We start from the raw sequence: 16,073 nt of genomic DNA on the forward strand, positions 1-16,073 counted from the left end.
CTAGCATAACTGAAGAGCAAGAAAAAAGCCTTAAATCAGCCTTTATGAATGTCATAGAGGTCCTTAAAAATAAAGTGAATAATCCTCTAAAGCAAACCAGGAAACCATAAACACACAGTGAAAGGAAATAGATAAAATTGTTCAAGACCCGAAAATAGAAATAGATTCAACAACAACAACAATAAAGTACAAATTGAAGGAGTTTTGAACATGAAAATCCAGGAATTTGAATGAGAACTACAAAGGCAAGCTTTACAAACAGAATGGAAGAGATAAAAGAGAGAATCTCAGGTCTTGAAGACATAAAAGAAGAATTTGATAGATCAATGGAAGGAAATGTTAACTCTAGATTAAAAAAAAAAAACCTGGTAGGGATTACCCAAGAAATCTCAGACACTGGGAAGAGACCAAATCAAAGAATAAAAGGAATAAGGGAAGGAGAAGTCCAGGAGGCTACACAGAAAAACTCTGCTTTGAAGAAAAACAACAACAACAACAACAATATGGGAGTCACCACAACATGAGGAACTTTACTAAGAGTCACAGCATTAGGAGCACTAGGAGGGTTGAGAAGCACTGCCCTTAACAGAACAGGGCCAACTTTATGTATCTCTTTAGGTCATGTAGTTAAGCTGTTTTGAGTGTTTGTGCTTGGATGGCCATCACATTACACCTCTGCTGCGTAAGCTTGGGAATCTGCAGGCTCAGTTCTGGGATTAAGCATGTAGCTACGTCTGCGACACTGCTCATGCTGTAGGGGCATAAAGTCATAGGTTACATGTGACAGTTTATATGACACGTGTGTCTTCTAAGAAATTCTAACAGTCACCTGCCATTTGGAAACACTGTTTCAAAAACAATAAAAGTAGCTTCACAGAACGTCATAGTTTTAAGTTCCTTCTTAAACTAAAAACTCAGCATTAGATATTTGATTAGAATTATATTCAATAATTTTGCAATCCCAGAATCAATACTTAATATATACATATATATGCTGTATAGTCATAAATAATGCAATATATAATTTGCATACGCTCTCTGTTCAGTTATATTTACTTACAGTAAAGAAGGAGATGTACAAAAAGAGGATAAAATAGTTTCCCCCAAATCACAGGAGGAGTAAGGATTCATTTTGATTTAATTTACACAAATAAATCAAATCTGAAGAACTGATTAGTGAGCAGAAAGTAGTTAATACAGCTTTATTTCCCCAAACAGCACAAAATATGAATCATTTCTTAGATTAATAGTTTTCTAAAAATATTACTTGAAAATTGATTTAAAAAGGGAGCAAAATAGAATCTGGCCAGTACATTATAAGTACTCTATTTAGAATTTTGATTTTGTTAATTATAATCATTGCTAAAAGAACCTTTAAAATTATTTGCCAGCACATCCATGTAGATTGAAAAATGTTGGGGACTGGATGTTCCAAGGGAGCTGATGGTCTACTGGGGATTTTTCAGACAAGAAGTAACCTCATTTATGAAGCAGCCAGAAGGCAATGGCCAGGATTCAAACACTGAGTGCAGAAGACCAAACGCTTTTCCCAGCATCTGTTTGGTAAACTGTGACAGCTGAGCATCTGAATGTGAAAGAAAGCAGGATTTTAAAGCCATCATAGAAACCCACCAGTGTGAACTACATAATCCATTCTCTGTAATTAAGACTAAGTACTGGGTATCTGTCACAAGAAAAATTAATACAAATGAATTCAAAACCCTTGCAAGAGGCGTGCCATGCTGATCTGTGCAGCGTGACCCTGAAGAGAACACTGTATTATGTATTATGAGTAAGATTTCATTGACAAAAAAGAAATACTACTATGGCAAATGTTGCACAAGGCAAGCGAGTATTACAGAGGGTAAAGTGTTTATCAATTAGATGTGAATTAACATGCTAAGGGCTCTACTTGATAAATGACTGTTTTCAAAATGTCAAATGATACCCGCATCTATGAAAGAGTCACTCACACAAGAGAGAAGCCATTAACTTGAATGTGTTTCCTTTAATATTGCACGAGCTTCCTCCTTAAAGAAAGCCATGGTGTACTTAGGATGTTCATTCATTTTAAGTTTTAAAGTACAGACTGAAGGGCTAAGGCAACCTTTCTCAGCAAGATTACCTTTAGCCATCGATAATCTCAACAGGGGTTGGACCTAGAAGAAGTGGAATGGTGGTGCAGCTTTCATCAGACTGTATTTTCTTGGCATCTTCATTATCTCAGGCTGAAAGTGGCTCTGGAAGCCATTAGAGCAGAGAGAGAAGTCAGACATGTGTTTAACTATGCATTTCATATTGATGAACTGTATACTGCTTTGTGTGTGTCGGGGGGGGGGGGGGGGGTTGTTGTGTTATATTAGCATTCCAGTGTCGTTCTATCACTCTTAGAGTTCGCCTTCTGGCTGCTAACAGTCTGCACTGATCATAAAAGAGGCAAAGTTGGAAAAATATTTGGTTTTGTCACTAAGAAAGCACCAAAAAGATGTCTGCTAGGCATCATCACCTGCTTATTTGCATTCTAGATTAACTCTCCGCCTTTCTTCTCTGTTTTGAACAGAAGGAGGCAATGGGAGGCTCCGTTTTCACGAGGGCCCCCTAGTAAGAGGGGCTATGTCCGACAGGGACTCCTGTGCCCACTTGTTGACTACTTCCCTCTGTTTGGGCAGCCATCCTGTGCCACAGAGGAAGAAGACACAGGCGGGACGGTGAGACCTGACAGGCTGGGGCCAGATGGTAGGGGAGGAGGGCTTTCCTTCTTAGAGGACTAGGGAGGCGGGGGCAATGGGGACAGAGGCAGCGACAGTGGGAATGTGAGGGGACGGGGGAGTGGTTAAAGTCAGGACATAAAGTGAATAAAGCATAGAAAAATATAAATTAAAAAAAGAAAAATCACAAAAATAATGTAAGCAATGGTTACTCAATTGTCATTCAAAAACTATACATAAAGTCAATTACAATGCACCTCCAAATATCTATAAGGCAGATCCTCTTTACAGTTTTGCAGTTTTTGAGCATGTGGTGGTATTAATTAAATAGAAATGTTTTAATGCTTCAAAATTGTATATTTAGTATAACATTGACTAAGGCAAGTTATTTACCCATTCATTCTTTTCTTTAAATAATTTATATTTTTTTGTGTTTGATTATATTTTATTGTGCATGTGTGTGAGCGTGTGTGCACAAGCATGCCTGAATGCCTTGGACACATATGGAAGTCAGCGAGCGGATAACTTGTGTGAATCAATTCATTCCTCACACCATTCAGGTACCTAGATTGAACTCAGGTCTTCAGGCTTGTCATCACATAATTGCTCCATCTCATCATCTGCTTATTCGTTGTTAATTATATTGCACTTTTCCCTTAGTAGTCAATACTGGTTGTGAAAATTGTCCATGTTCTAGAGGAAAACATAGAAGTTAGGAGAGAAAGGGTGTTTTCTTCATTTCTTTTGTACCATGAAGTCAATTCAATTTCTAAATAGAGGAGAAGTCCAAAAACAAACAAACAAAAAAACACAGGGAAAATAGAATAAATTGCCTCAGTTCCAGTTTACTACTCCATGGCTTCATTTAGTTCAGATATCTCTATAGAAATGGTGACTTACTTAATAATTCAATCCTGAATCTAATTTAAAGTATATTTCCAATTAATGTATGAGGAAATATTTCTAAGGATTGAATTTAATGCCTTTGTTTTATATTTCCTGAAGGTAATCAATTCACAATTAACAGCATTGTTTTAATTAGTTACAATGTGTGGTAGGTCTAATTTAGTCAACTGAAAAGATTCTGTACTAAAGACCCAGACCAAGACAATGATTTGGAATCTTTTCACTGTCTTACACAACAAAATTATTATTATCTGTCCTTTACTATTAGGCTAAATTCTCTTCTCATTAGTCAGATCAACCCTTAGGCTTATGACCATGAAATTATGTCAAAGATAAGGAAATTCAGACTTGTATTTCCTTAAAGCAATTGCTAATACTATTAATGAGAGCAGATCAAATCTTTACATAGTAATATGGAAGAGTCACAGCCACACAGAAATAAAATGATAGTTTGCTATTATAGTTTAAAGTGATAATTCATTTTAAAAGTGCTCTTGAGTTTCATCAGTGATTGAACATTTAAGTAGAGACATGCAAGTCCAAGGATCTGACTTGTTAATTCATGCATAAGATTTCAGATTTAAATTGTTGGCTATAAAAGAAAATCTCTCTCTCTCTCTCTCTCTCTCTCTCTCTCTCTCTCTCTCTCTCTCTCTCGTGTGTGTGTGTGTGTGTGTGTGTGTGTGTGTGTGTGTGTGTGTGTTTAAGTTGTCTTATTTAACAATCCCTACCCATTAGTTGGATAAACAGTGAGAGGGTTTGAAGTCAGGTAGGGGGCAGAACAAACCTTAGCAAATTAAATACTTGCTGGTGAGTGCACTGGGGTGTGGGTGCACTGGGGTGTGAGTGCACTGGGGTGTGGGTGCACTGGGGTGCGGGTGCACTGGGGTGTGAGTGCACTGGGGTGTGGGTGCACTGGGGTGTGGGTGCACTGGGGTGTGGGTGCACTGGGGTGTGAGTGCACTGGGGTGCGAGTGCACTGGGGTGTGAGTGCACTGGGGTGTGGGTGCACTGGGGTGTGAGTGCACTGGGGTGTGAGTGCACTGGGGTGTGAGTGCACTGGGGTGTGAGTGCACTGGGGTGTGGGTGCACTGGGGTGTGGGTGCACTGGGGTGTGGGTGCACTGGGGTGTGAGTGCACTGGGGTGTGAGTGCACTGGGGTGTGGGTGCACTGGGGTGCGAGTGCACTGGGGTGTGGGTGCACTGGGGTGTGAGTGCACTGGGGTGTGAGTGCACTGGGGTGTGGGTGCACTGGGGTGTGAGTGCACTGGGGTGTGGGTGCACTGGGGTGTGAGTGCACTGGGGTGTGGGTGCACTGGGGTGTGAGTGCACTGGGGTGTGAGTGCACTGGGGTGTGAGTGCACTGGGGTGTGAGTGCACTGGGGTGTGGGTGCACTGGGGTGTGGGTGCACTGGGGTGTGGGTGCACTGGGGTGTGAGTGCACTGGGGTGTGAGTGCACTGGGGTGTGGGTGCACTGGGGTGCGAGTGCACTGGGGTGTGGGTGCACTGGGGTGTGAGTGCACTGGGGTGTGAGTGCACTGGGGTGTGAGTGCACTGGGGTGTGAGTGCACTGGGGTGTGAGTGCACTGGGGTGCGAGTGCACTGGGGTGTGAGTGCACTGGGGTGTGAGTGCACTGGGGTGTGGGTGCACTGGGGTGTGGGTGCACTGGGGTGTATGTGGGTGGGTAACATTTACTTCATCTAATTCATGTTTCTCCACTTCTCTCAAGCTCTATTGCATTTTATTTGATTTTCTCCACTAGCTATGCTTTTGTTTCTCACACTTTAAAACTTGAGCTGTTTCTTTCCTGGTGGACGTTATCTTTGTCACAATGGTAAAAATTTGGTATTTAAAAAATAAATTTAAGTCAGACTCTCGATTCTGCCAACTGCTAGTTGTATACCTGGAATTCTCCAACAACTAACTTGGGCCATTGATTTGTTATTTCAGACTTAAACTTGATAAAAAACACTATGTCTTGCAATTGTATATAGATCTTAATTGACATTGTATAACATGTATCAAGTGCTATGTTGCTGTTATTGATATTGTCTGCTGCTATGATGGGGATCAAATGCAGAGCTTTGTGTATATTAGAGAACATATCTATCCCCGATCCTGACCTCTAACCACAGTTTATAGTTGGGTGTTCTTGCCTGTTTCACTCGGCAGGCGTAATCCCTCAGTTTAGTTCCAGATATTGACACTCAGTTTCTATAAGCCATTGCAATATCGGTGTACAGAGGCATACATACATAGAGGGAAGGTTTATGCTTTCTCATAATGGTACAATTTGAACTTAATAATGGTAACTGCTTTCATAAGAAATTCTATGAGTAGTATTAACAACGCCAGCTTCTTATAGATTCTGAAGAGATATGATTTCAAGACAAACACTATATGATATTTCAAAGCCTATTTAGCCTTAAAGCAGTAAACAACATCTAAATTATCACTTGCTTCCTTAAAAAAATTTATCTCTGAAGGAAGTCTTCAAACTACCAATGAATGCATTTGATTAAAATGAAAAAAAAATCCAGGGACATCAATGTGTAGTATCAGCACATTGAAAAGGTTACAGACCGAATGAGAATATATTTGTAAAACATATGTAATAAAGGAGCAATTTATACACTATACAAGGAACTCCTAAACTTCAGCGACAATAGATACAAGCCAATTTATAAATAAAACACCAGCATGTTAATCGATTTCCAAAGAAGGTATACAAATGGCCAAGAGAAGTTTAGCAATGCACAAAATACCAAGCATCACTAGGAAATACAAATCACAGTCAAATCCAAATTTAATACCATTGGATATCAATTACAGTTATTGTTGTGAAGGAAAACACAGAAAATCAAAATGTTAGGCTAATGAAGACACGTGGAGAACTTAACTAGCACCATTGTATACTGGATGTAAATGCTTACAGCAAATGAAACAAGCAATATGGTAGCTCCTCAAAAAAAAAAAAAAACCCAACTATCATGAGACTCTTGTAGGGCTAATATATATTTTTCCAAAATGAGAGAATAGAAAGCAAGAATCAAAGTCTTGCTTGCATATAAATTTTCATGCAACTATAATTCAGATAAGACTTATCCAGATACCTCCAATTTAACTTCTTCACTAGTATGCCCCCAAAATCTTGATCATTGATTCAGTTAGATAATCATTCATAGCTGGAAATATAACAAATCCTTTCAAGTTTTCATCAAGAATAATGTAAATAAGGCAAAGCAAGAAATACTGTTTTGTGTCTGAGTGCAAACTGGTCAAATACCGTGATTTCCAGGACAACAAGAGCTACACAAGAAGAACCTGTTTTAAAATAAAACTATAAATCTATCTCTCTGTCCATTTGTCTACCTATCTGTTAATCAATATATATTTATTAATCAATATTTTTGAGCACATTTCTCCATTATTATGGAAATTATTATACCTATAAGCAGTGAACACTTCTAATGTTTTACCGGTCTGTAGATTACAGGTGTATTATGTACAGTTAATCACACTCAGAGCTGGTACATGTAAACAGTGTTGCAATGGAAATAGGAAGAGTATAAAGATGTTAAGTGAAATATAAAGAATTTAACCCTTTTCAGTATGTATTTTTAAAATTTGTTTAATAAACAAACATACTTCTTAGTATAATGATAATAACTTATAGTTCCACGGGTTTTGTAGCTTAGCTTTCCAGGCAGGTAAACTGAGGTCAGATGGGGTTTTGAGAAGCTTGTCAGGAAAGAGTCTCTATATCTCTAAGTGAGAATGGAAAGTGAGGAAGCAGGGTTGATCAGGATTAGTTTGTGGGACCCACACCCAGGACTTTTCGGGTCGGTGGTGAGATGACTGACACGGATCAATGACAGACCCAGGGAGTCATGCAAGAGGTAGCAGCGGACTCCTTCATTGCTAAAATAGGATATGCCTTTAGACCCTCTTCCCAGTGTCTCATTGGCTCCAAATCCAAGAGCTGCTGCTGTGACTCCTCCTACTTGTTTCCCATTGGGCCATGATCACCAGACACTTGGCAATCAGTCTCTGGGCATACCTGGGCATGTCTAGCTAGGTCTCAGCCAACTCTACATGAACGTCCCCGTCTGTGCATGTGTGCCGCCATGTGGGCCTAGTTCCTGCCCAAGACAGGTCTTGTTCCTCCTACAAAGATTGAGGAGAAGCTATGCTATAATGCAGTCTCAAAAATACCTTAGCACATTTTGTAGGAGCTTTAGTGGTTTTCAGCTGGAAGGACTCATAAAAATTGTTAATGTAGCATCCCTGTCCTAAGAAATGGGAAGAGACTGAGAACGCAAAGCAAATCCTCAATTCAATGTTGTCTAAAGCTGACATGTGAGGCCTATTTGGTAGCAATAATATTAGTATCAGAAATTGTGATTATGGGATGGAAGCAGTATCTGGGCAGCAAATCATAACTATACCATAGAATTTTCTTATGTCAAATACTATGTGATTTTGATGATCATGAACGACACCTGGAAGAAATACTTCCCAGCCTAAGTGTGAGGCAAATCAGGTAATTGCAGTTGACAGTTAACACACCACCAAATAATTTTTATTAAAGCATAATTATCTTGTGTAAAATATTCAGAGAAAGATAATATAAGTGTCCTTAGCTACTGATGCTATAACTTCTAGTGTGTGTTTGAGTGACTTAGAGTTGATATGAAGAAAAATGTCACATAGAAAGCATAAGAGAGAGAGAGAGAGAGAGAGAGAGAGAGAGAGAGAGAGAGAGAGAGAGAGAAGAGAAAATTTAAAATCATTGATGTGGAAGCTACAATTTCTGAAATTGACTATCATCTGTAGGTAATATAAGAATTTACATGTTTGTATGACATAATTAGCATTTAAGTAGCAGATAGGAGTTATTCTTTGCCTCCTATCCTTTTGTTTGTTTGTTTTGTTTTTGTTTTAGTATCTTGTGCTTTTTCTCCTGCTATATCTTCAGACAAGCTCTTACTGAGAAATGAAAAGTAGACACAGCAGTGGATTGTGTTTTTGACAAGCCAAAAGCTTGACGACCCATGTACAATATACTCAGCTGCTACCTTTTGTCAATATCTTGACAAGGTCATCATGCATTAAAAGGAAACTTTCAGACTCTAACACACTAATGCTCACTTTTTCTTTGGGAAAGCACACAAAAGGTATAATTTTAACACATCACCATTATTTCTGACTACATAGTAGGCAGTTTTGTTCAACTTAAGTGAACTTCTTGCATGCAAATACATCAATCAGAAACTAAAGTGTTCCAAGGAATATCAGCAACAAAACACAATGAATCATTGTCTGACCTCTAACTATCATTGTAGGACAGAGCAAAACCAGGCATTTTTCTGGCATGGTTACTGTTAGAACCCTTTCATTAATACAGGCTAAAGACAGAGTTTCTGTTTCTGAGGGTATGATTCATTTGTCAGATATATAAACTATCAGAGCCTAACAAACAGTCCAGAAATAAAGTCACACATTCACAGTTAACAGATTTTTGAGAAATACTAGAGAATATAAAAGAGCAAGGATTATCTTTATAAGCAGGGTTAGAATATTGTCTATACACATACACACACACACACACACACACACACACACACACACACACACCCCTATATATATGTGAGTATGCACACACACACACGTATGTGTCTCCAGGGCTTGAAGGACACAAAACAATTATCAAATTCAATTCAATATGTATGAAAATTCCAAAGACAGTATACAAAACAATAAAAAGGACACTGTAAAACCTCATACAGAACCAGAAAAAGAAAGAAAGAAGTTGTTTTCAAAATAACATACAATCTTTCTTCCTTTTTTTTCATAATTCAGGCTTTAATAACTAAGGGCCTCAGGTTACTCTTAGAGCAAAATTAGAAAAATGCTTACTTCTTTTCAGATTTTAGAGCCTATGAGAAACTAAAGCATCAATGTCTCTAACACCATATCTATATAGTTATACCATCTATCTTGGAACCTAATGACTGTATAAGATAAGCTTTTGAACATTTATTATTTATCTGCCTATATTTTAATTCTCAATTGCACCTTTGTCCTCTTTCTGTGTAGTTCTTCACATTTTAACTGAAGGAAAGTTGCCTAGTTTCAGTGAAGTCTGCAGAAGTAAAAATGATGATATTGTCCTAATATGGCCAACAAAAATTCATAGTAACTCACATTGTGATATTACCATCCATGTTACAAAATCTGAATAATTAGATGGAAATATGGTAATTGCAAATCTTTAATTAATGTACAACATGGTTTACTGTAATGGCTGCCTATGTTTTTCAAAGACTTTAAGTGAGGCACAGTTCACATCTAAATGAGGCAGAGTTTCCTCAAGGCAACAAGTCAGACTAACACATTATGAAGGCAGAGAACTTATCCTGTACAGAGCTCTCAGAGTTGGCTACTAGCAAGCAGAACAGAATAGGTAAATTCAGAATGTATAAATTTAGTACCTGGGTTGCAATTAATGCACTTGGATAACCCTATCTCATTTAAATTCAGAGATAAACAACACTTTATTAAATGGTTATATGACTAATGAAGAAATCAAGAAGTAAATATTATTTATTTATTTATTTATGTTTGTTAGTTTGTTTCAGACAGAGTTTCTCTGTGTAGCTATGGCTGTCTTGGACTCAGTTAGTAGACCAGGCAGGCCCCGAACTCTGCTCGTGCCTCCCGAGTGGTGGGACTAACGGCGTGCACCACCACACCCGGTGCGAGAAGTAAATTTTAAAAATTACTATTAGTGAATAAAATGAAGTCACAGATGATACACATGTAAAATGACAAAAATAAAATTTGTCACACCACAACTATTTATTTATTTAGTGATGAAAATGAAGGTCTTGGAAAGCAACAAAAACAAAAGCAAAAAGAAAGATGAAAATTAAAATAAAATGTGTCAAAAACAGTTAAGAAGTGTTCACTGAAAAAAACAGAAATAAACATAAACAATAAAAGAAAAAATATATAGGAAAAACCTGAAGACACTGAAAATAATGAAACAAGGATGGCATGAGGAAACAGAAAGAACTTGTAGACTCATGGTCTCACAGAACTAATAGTTTAAAAATGATGGTCACACCAAAATCAGTTTACAGATTCAACACTATCTCAACCAAAATATTAGGATCTTTCTATGCAGAAATAGAAAAAAATACCCAAAAAATTTACATATAAATTTAAAAGAACAAAGATAACCAAAACAATTCTCAACAACAACAATGACAAAACTGTGAGGTATAGTCAAGCCTAATTTTAAGCTACAATAGAGACATAGCAAAAGATCAGTATTGTACACACACAAAGTACAAATGTGGATCTATGAATCAGGATGGATGAAACAGGCATAAGTCCATTAATCTACATCTATCTGAAATTTTGAAAAAGAATATGCAATGAAGAAAAAGCATCTACAGACAGTGCTGAGAATCATGGATTTCAACATGCAGAAACATGTAGATAGATCTTTACTGCTTAACCTGGCCCAAGAATCATCTGCAAATAGATGAAGAGCTTCAGCATAAAATGATACAGAGCAGGATATAGTTCTCAGACACTGCTGCAGCACCTGTTTGCAAACCATCGTACACCCCATCGTGACCATAATGAAACTGTAAACAAGCCCTCAATTAAATGTCTTATTTAGTAAGAGTTGCTGTTGTCATGGTATCTCGTCACGGCAACGTAACAGGGCCTAAGACAGATGTTGTTTCCAGGTAGTGACATAAAGCTGTGACAGGCCTGATCATGTTGCTTGTTGTAAAAATGTGGACTCCTGATTAGGAAAACAGTTGAAAGCTTTAAGAAGGGTTCAGTGGGTCATGCTAGTATTGTCACAGAAGACAGTGGTGCCAAGTTAGTGTAGATTATGACAGCCCAGCTCAAGAGGTTTCAGAAGAGAATACTGGTCCATTGCCTAGAGATCATTATTATGGTATTTTGAGAAAGAATGTGGCTTCCTTTTTTTTTTCTTGTCCAAAAGCTTTGCTTAAGTATAAATTAAAGAGTTTTGGATTAATGTATTAGTAAGTTTGACAGAGGACGTTTAAAGACACCCTAGTATTGACTATATCTTAGGTGGTTAGTAGCCAGTCTTATACATATCTATAAGGAAAAGGAGGAAACTGGAAAAATAAAAAATGCAAAATGTACAATGTAGGGAGAAAAGAAGCAGTAGGAAGTGTAGTGGAGCTGAATCCAGTGCACAAGGAGATAAAAGTTTAAAGAAAATCCTGATGTGAAATGAAATAAAGGAAGTGGTGCTCTCCACACAAGGCTTCACGTAGGTAAGCTTCCAAACCCTCAAAAAGAATTAAAGCCAAGCTTCAGCAGTGAAGGAAAACAGCAAGGACAGGAGAGAGATGCAAACGTAATTGAACAAGGGGATGAACTTTGATCCATAGCAAGCAGCAGACGTGGGGAGGTTTGATCAGACAGTTTTACCTTAAGGGTGAAAGACACCAAAAGGGGGGTGCATGGAATCTCCCCCATGACAAAGGAAAGCTGCTGAGGCCAGCCATGTATCAGAAATGTCCCTTGTTGGAGGCGCAGTGTGGCTATCTTGTGGGGGTGTGAAAGTGAAACCTGGATTGTGTTAGAGAAACCAAGGTGTTGGAGATGCCAGAGCTGTGGGACACCTGCCATGAAAAGCTGCAGATTGTGTGTGAAACCAGCCCAAGAGAGAGCTATGCTGCAGAAGAGAGAGGCAGAAGTGTGTTGCCCTCAGCAACGGTGGCAAGAGTTGACGATCTGAAGAAAGCTTTGACATGAGAGAAGGTGATATAGAACTTGGGGTCTTCTCTGCTGGTTTTCGGTTTTACACCAGTATTTCCTCACAATGATGACTTTACTCCATTCAGGAAATATAATATATACTCTGTGCTGCTGCATGCTGGAAGTATGTGATCTATTGTTTTAATTTTACAGGAGTTACCCTTAAGAAATTGTTTTAAATTTCAGAAAAAAAAAACCTTTGAACTCTGAACTTTTAAACAGCATTGAGACTGTACTGAAGTCAACTATATGAATTTTGCATTAATGCAGGCCTTTGGGGGTGGGCAAAGAATGGAACCTGGTGGTTTAAATAAAAATAGTTCCAGTAGCCTCATATATTTGAATACTTAGTCACGAGGGAACGGCACTATTTGAAAGGACTGGAAAGACTAGAAGGTGCGCCCTTATTGGATGACCCATCACTTTGCTTGGGCTTTCAGATTTCGACATCCATGCCAAGTCCAGATTCATCTCTCCCTCTGTCTTTCTGTCTCTGTCTGTCTCTGTCTGTCTCTGTCTGTCTCTGTCTCTGTCTCTGTCTCTCTGTCTGTCTCTCTCTGGATCAGAAGGTCAGGATGTAGCTTGTAGTGACTGCTCCGGCACTTGCTGTCATCGTGACGTTAATGGACTAAACCTTTGAAATTGTAAACAAGCACCAAATCAAATGTTTTCTTTTTAAGAGTTGCCTTGGTTATTGAGGTGGTTTGAATAAATTGAGCCCCATAGGACTATAGGGAGTGGCACTATCGGATAAATGGCCTTGCTGTAGTAGGTGTGGCTTTGTTGGTGGAGGTGTGTCATAAGGAGGTGGGTATTGAGGTCTCAGAAAGCTGAAGCCTGGCCAGTATGTCGCAATCTCTTCCTGCTGCCTGCTATTCTAAATATAGCACTCTCAGGTACCTCTTCAACCCATGTCTGCCTGTGTGCCACTATGCTTGCCTCCAGGATGATAATGCATGAAACCTCTAAACTGTAAGCCAGCCCCAATAAAATGTTTCCTTATACAGGAAAACGTTACTGTGGTCATGATGTCTCTTTATACCAATATAACAGTGACTATCAGAAAAGAACATAAAAAACTAAAAGTCAACGGGAGAAGAATAGTTTGGTTGATATGGCCTGTGTGTTTCGCATGTTTAAGCATTAGTATAGTTCATTAAAGGAATTTAGCAATGACAAAGAAAGAATCGCTTTACACATTTTGCATTTTATTTCTCTGCTTAACAAATGGCATTACTAATCCTTTGTTCCACCAAAATCTGTGCAAAATTAGACACTGGACTTGTTACTATCACCATCACAGATCTCAAAGGGGTCCAGTCACAGGAGGCAAAAGAGGCATCCAGAGATTCACTGTCATTACAACAAGCTAATAGTGCTAACCACTTCCAGAAGGAAACACAGCAGTGATAATCCAAGCATTACAATGCTCAGCATCTTATTGAGCCTTGAAATCCTATGCTGTGTGCTGGGCTCACATTGCTGCCACCACTGGGAGAGGATGGGGCGTTTAATCATCACCTGGCAACATCTTGCTTCTTTCTTAGGGTCCTCATTGACTTGTTTTTAAAGACTTTAGCTTTAAGGAAGAAGAAAAAACACACTGAAAAATTATATATAAAAGTTCCCATTTTGAAAAGATGGAATTTCTAATAGAATGATGTTGTAATAGTTCTATTGCATGCAATGTTAAGCTTAACCAATAAAGTGGACACTGCATGAGGCAATCATTGAGCATGAATAAATTCCCTGTTCACTGTCGTTCTGGCACAGACAACCTGCATTGCTGATTCTATTCCTTCAATATTTTACTAAGCTATGTATCTCAAAATGACAGCAAGCAATAAGAAAGTGCACAATGTTTTACTTCCACAATTTAAATGGAACATTTTTAAATGATAAAAATGTTCCTGAGTCAAATAAATGACATAAACCAGGAATTTTAATTGCTTTTGGCAGAATATAAAATGAAACCTATAAAACATTATTATATGGTCAACATTTATGATGATAAGCTCAAGAAAGTCAGTGCCATTTACATATGCTTTTAAGGAAGACTGTGAAATACAATGAACACATTTATGATTCTGATTCAAACAGAACTTCCTTTTAACAGTAAAATGTCAGGTTAAAAAAAAAGGCAAGAGATGCTAGCAGTAGGCAGGGCTACACAGACACCGAGGGACTTTAACATTTCGGAATACATAGGCTCAGACTGAAAACTACATGTTGTAGGTTGCAGAGAAAGCGTCAATAATGGGACTGTTTCATATGGAATGAACATAGTAGGGCATATTGCAAGGTACTTTCTTTCAAGAAATCTCATATAATGATGTAACAAGAGGTAGTATTCAAGTATGTTTAATATTAACAAGCATATAAATATGAGAGAACAAAACATCCTAACTAAATAAAAGCTAAATTAGTAGAATACTTTATAAAAGATATAAATGTATAAATATATTTTTTCAATCTTATTACATAACATTTTATCTCTAAACCTGTCATAAAACAAAAGCAAAAACAAAACAAAACCTAATGAACTCTCACATCAAATAATAAAATAAATGGCTTGTACTGGTGTTAACTACGAGCAGTTTTGGCTTGGTCATCCCCAACAACATTTTCCAATGAGAAAGCAGTTTCATGAGCTTTGCATAGCAACAGAACAAAAGTCATAACTTAGAACACCTTTCAAATACGTAGGTGTATATTATAAATCATCAGCTATAGCGAAGTGGGAAGCTTGTGTTACAGGTCTTAATTGCAGTATTTGTAGTGTCTTAGGCATTAAGTTGGTGGAAACTAGGGGCCCATTTTTATATTTCAAATGACTTTCCTATTTATTACACAATATGTTAGATCTTGTACAGAGAAGTGTAATAAATATCTATTAAGGGATTAATGGTATCCTGAGAAGTATTGTCTCTGGACTTGTAAAACTTCAACCTCTCCACCTCATGGTGGTTCTAATCAGTCAGTCACACAGATAAGAATTAGTCACATCGTCATTTCAGTAATTCTCCTAAGAGGCTGAAACCTAATGAAACTTACTCAGTGAATGCTTGTTAATATGACTCACATTAAGTGAACTCTCTTGGTATGCTTTGTGCTGCTACAGCATTTCTGAAGTGAGGTAATTTGTGAAGAATATACATCGATTTTCTCTTAGTTAAAAATCAGGTAAAGGCCCATGATTTTCTGAAGGATATTTCAGGGAAGAGACCAGCTAGATGAAGCATGAACTCTATTCTATAAAAGCCTTAATTTCATCAAGGAGTAGAGCCTCACACCTGGCCAATCCTTGCAAGCCACTTCTTCAAAGGACATTCCAGCACCATGTAAACTGCAGAGCAATATAAATATTTACATCATACAGTTGGGCAATAACTTTTAAAAAATATTGTGATATATATATATACATATATATATATGTACCATATATATAATTGAAATGCTAACCATTGGAATGGTTAGAAGATCCAGACAATCACACCCAACCCAGGCTTCGTAGCACAATATGTTCTTTTAAAAAGGTATGTTGACATTCCTCCATTCAAAGAAGAAGCTGGTGGACATGGTAAATCAGGAGACATAAATAACTCGTTTACAGAAGTAAATCTTGATTCGTTTGACA

The sequence above is a fragment of the Acomys minous genome (assembly GCF_964271855.1).
Source record: "Acomys minous genome assembly, chromosome: 9".
Classification (NCBI taxonomy): domain Eukaryota; kingdom Metazoa; phylum Chordata; class Mammalia; order Rodentia; family Muridae; genus Acomys; species Acomys minous.